This window comes from Contarinia nasturtii, unplaced genomic scaffold (genome assembly GCF_009176525.2).
Source record: "Contarinia nasturtii isolate CC-2019 unplaced genomic scaffold, AAFC_CNas_1.1 Cnas_scaffold_6367, whole genome shotgun sequence".
Classification (NCBI taxonomy): Eukaryota; Metazoa; Arthropoda; class Insecta; order Diptera; family Cecidomyiidae; genus Contarinia; species Contarinia nasturtii.
In genome coordinates, this window is record NW_022203625.1 from 3,878 (window position 1) to 8,550 (window position 4,673).

General features: G+C 30.6%; 1 long non-coding RNA gene across 1 annotated transcript; it reads right to left on the reverse strand.

The window, feature by feature from the left end:
• Positions 1–1,226: 1,226 nt before the first annotated feature.
• On the reverse strand, positions 1,227–4,664 carry LOC116351817. The gene is made up of 2 exons (XR_004202204.1): positions 3,798–4,664; positions 1,227–2,434 (listed from the first exon to the last, which is right to left on the reverse strand). It is a non-coding gene; the product is annotated as an uncharacterized LOC116351817 (long non-coding RNA).
• Between the last annotated feature and the right edge of the window lie 9 nt (positions 4,665–4,673).

A 4,673-nucleotide genomic window follows, 5' to 3' on the forward strand; every position in this document is an offset into this window, starting at 1 on the left:
ATTTTCTTGATTTATACATACAAATACATTTTTCGAACGGTTGTTGCCCGTGATGTATGCATGCATAAGTAAGGGTTCATAACAGATTTTTGACATTTTTTATACCGAATATAAACACAATATCAGCTAGTTTGCTAAAAGCCATTTTTTGAACTGTTGATATTTACAAGCCATAGATTAGAGAACATGTGAGATTTCATAAACTTACATTTTTACGAAATTGAATCTTGCTTATATGAAAAAAATCATACCTAATGGTGGCTCCATCTGATAGATAGCTATTCTAGATGACATGAAATTCGATACTTACATTTTCAATGAAATACTCATAGTCTGTTCGAATGAGGAGATTATGGAACTTGCGCTCCTTAGACGTGAGTAAGTTTAAGCTTTTGATAATAGAATTTATAGATACCATGTCAGATGTTCCATAGGCTTTTAATTTAAACAATACATATGTTTTTTTTTATAGACAACAGTAAATTCATTAAAAATGCATTTTCGAATAAGTAATATAAAAAGTCGGCTCATTTAGGATATTAAATATTCGTTTACTGTATTCGATTCCTTCACTATAACAGTCCTTCTACTCGTCGAGCGACTTATTTGTTTCTATATATACTATATATTTTCTGAGGGACCATTATTAGAACTCTATCCAGATTGACAGAATAGATTTTTATTTATTTAATATCATATGCAGGCTGTGTGTTTTGTATGATTTCAGCAGGCACTGCTATTTCTTGCGCGACAGCTATGCTGTGCCTAAGTTTGACGCATTGCATACCGCATTGAAATCGATGCCTGCCAGTGTGTGTTCATTCCGCGGCAATAGCGATACCGTGTATTACGCAGCATTCATTGATGGTTTACGGTATCGCTATTGCCGCGTAACGAACACACACTGCTTACAGCAGTCACCGATCTCAATGCGATATGCAATGCGTCAAGCTTAGGCACAGCATAGCTATCGCGCTAGAAATAGCAGTTAATTTTAGCTATACCAATTAATTTTAACGACTCCGGCATTATTTTAGTATGCGTACCGTTAAAATAAAAGTGTGACATAAGCGTGTGTTTTCATATTATAAATCAACACAATCGTAACACAAGTATGTGAACGATTGACCCCTTGTCCATTAAACACAATTTCAAGAATACCTGACAAAATATTTAGCTTTGTTATCTTTACATTTTTGATCTCTGTACCATGCAAAAAATATATATTTTAAAATTGTAATGGATTGTTTGATGATTTATTCTTTTCATTTTAATTCTATTACAACAGGGAACTGGCATATTTTGATAACTTATTTAAAATACATTTATCTACATTTCTGAATATATTTTGCTAGAACATTTTGTAAAGTTATCTTTTTTTTTGTAGCTAATTCATTTGGTTTCATTGTTCGAGTTTATGACAATAATTTTAATATTAATACTTTGATTCCATTTGAATTATTTTAAATTTTCAAACTATTTCTAAAAATTTGTTCCAGCTATTCAATCAACGAAATGACGAGTTCATGCATCTAAAGATGCTAATAATTTCAGAAAAAAAAAACGTTTTCATATCCTATGTTGCAATGTTCCAAATGATTCAAAGACAATAAAAACCCGGTATTACGACTGACATTTTTAGTCCGAATTCTATGACAACGCCATCTCTTGTTTCCCATCTGTATAAAGTATATATGGCATTACAGCGGTTCTATCAGTTCAATGTTGGGCCGAATAATAGCTGTCATTTTCTTGTTTACATTTTGCAAATTTGAAATTTGTCGTACCTGTTTTGTGTAACATGCTCTTTTTTAAGAAGAATTAAAATGAATATTTGCATATACATCCAAAATGTATATTTCTGTGCATTTCATCACAAATATTTAAAATATTTGTATATTTCTAAATAAATATTGTAGTAAATTGAAGTGAAATTTTCAGCAAAGAAACAGCTATATACATGTAACCAAAGATGGCGTTCGCGATTAAGATTCCACTGACGTTTTCATATAAAAATGCCAACGCAATCCCCGGTTAGACAATAAATCAATCATGATTTATGAACCGGCTATAATTTTCATGACTTCAAGAAATGTTGCTCTTTTACTTCAACAAATTTTTTGAGCTCACGAATATTATAACCCATTCAAATGTCAATACCAAAAATGGACTTTCGGTCATGAAAAATAGACGATTGAACATTGCAACATAATAATTAGTCATTACTAATGACAACAATAGATATTATTTTAAGAAATGGAAAAATGCTAAAATTGCATCTTTTTTTTACTTAGCAACTAAATTAAACATATGTTTATGATGCTTGAGCTTAAAAAGATTCTTCAACTAAATAAGTTCCGTCCTGAAGACCAGCGTTTCCGATTTGATTGGATTGGACCGTTGCAGCTGTGGCTGGCATGTACTTTCCGCATGCCTATTTTTTATTTTTATATCAACACGTGAAGACAAAAACGACCGTGTCGTTGCGAGAAAATGGAATCGTTTTTGGCCAAAGAGAAAAAGAACAATAGAAAAAAATAAAAACAATCAAGTAAGAAAAAATAGGTTTTTTTTTGTTTAAATTGTAGCCTATTTAGATGAAATTTTAACTAGCATTAAGTATGTGATATAAATATTATTCCAATTTTGAGATTGGTCTGGTGCTTATAATAAAAGAACGATTAACATATTTCATCAAAATGTTGAACTGTCAAAATTTAAGTGTGTGAAAAAAATGCATGCAGGAAAAATTGATTCCTGCGATCTACATGATCTATTTTGTGCTTCTATGCATTTAACTAAAGGTTTTAAATAAATAGCGATTATATTTTGCATAGCAAGGTTCGCCAATTTTACAATGATACGACTTGAGGGCATTTCAAAAACTAAAAAAGTAAAAAGTACCTCCGAAACCTTTGATTATGGATAGCATAAATTGCAATAGTTCGTTGAATGACAACCAACCAAAATACAAAAAAATAATTATATGAAGAAAATTGCAGTTTTTACAATTCAAATCAATCAACACTCGACGTAAATGGTGCAAGTTTGTAAAAATTGTGTCGTGCTATTTACATGTATTGTGTTTACTATTGATTGTTTGGATTTGTGTTTAATTATGAGATGTAGTGCGAAGTGTAAATTTGTCTAGAGCTTATGTATATCACACGGGCAATATAATGAATTCTTGCATGTATTTACTAAAGGTACTTCATAATTTTTTATATTGTTCTATCTAATCTCTCTTTTTCTTGAAACTAAATTTTACTAAGAATTTGCTACTCTTTAAACATTTAGCCAATTCTCATGTAGTTCTAAATATCTGATTATTTTTCTTTTCAAAACTTATGCAATTTCATTTCGATTTTGAAAAAAGAAACTCGAAGAACCCATCTAAAATATGTCAGCCAGGAAATATACTTGAGGCAGGTAAATCTCATTTTTTTCTCTAATATCGAACAATGGAAATCTAAAACGATTATCGGCCATAGAATTTTCTGCTAATAGCAGGCTGCTATAAAACAAGTGTATGGAAATCGTGTGACATACGAATTGATGGTGGTATGGCTTTTTTTTGTTAAACCATTTTGGCATCTAAATAATGTTCACAAAATTGGATGTCCATCTAACATTAAATAAATATGTGAGATTATTTAAAATGTATGTAAAGTTATTTTAATCTATCGAAATGGCGAGAATATCCCGTCACTAATTTGACTACATTATGATCTTTCGTTGTACGGATATTTGTATTAATGCATAAGTAAATCTAATTTGTCTACAAAAATTACAATTACCATTGATTTGATAGATACACAGCAAATGCTCCATGATAATTTCAAATTTATGTTAAAAATTGAAGCAGTCATCTTGTACTTCGTTTGTTACCCATAACGGTGTTTTGTTAAACTCATTTTTAAAATCTGTCTATTAATTTGTCCCTAAATCCGACGCAAAGGTTCATTTGAATTCTGCATGTTTTTAAATTTATCTAAAACTTTTAATAAATACCAAATATGCTTCTTCATTTGCACAAATGTATTAACAAATTTTAGAATCGTCTCAAGTTGTTTAAATTTTACACCTATACTTTTCGTGTGAATTGATTGCTTACATTTTTTGCTTGATTCGTGGATGAAGGTGTGTGTGTGAGTAAAAGAAAGAGTATGTATGTGTGTGTATATATTATTATTGTGAGGATGATTTATTTATTTAGGATCGACTGTAGCATATACGTTCATCATGCTGTGAATATGTATTTTTAAATTCGTTTAGTGCCAAAATGGTAGGTGCGAGGGGCAAATCACTTAAAAATTACTTATTAATTATTATTGATTGTTTTGCGATTATTCTTCGATTAGTTTCGATTATCGTCATTAATTGTAATATATGTATTACGTATGAGATTGTCAAATGACGATGATGGAAATTGAATCTATGTGAAATAAAAAGAGAGAGAGAGAGTGTGTGTGTGTGGATGAGTGAGTGAGTGAATGATAGATGATTGGGGAACCATTAGAATGTAAGAGAAAACATACGAAAGAAACAAAAGTCACAACAGCATATAACAGATTGCTGACGAAAAATTGAGATTTGGTAGTAGCAGTGGAGAGAACAACACACAAAGAATCAATGTTGTACACACAGTAGCATTGCATCGGAACAACGTCACA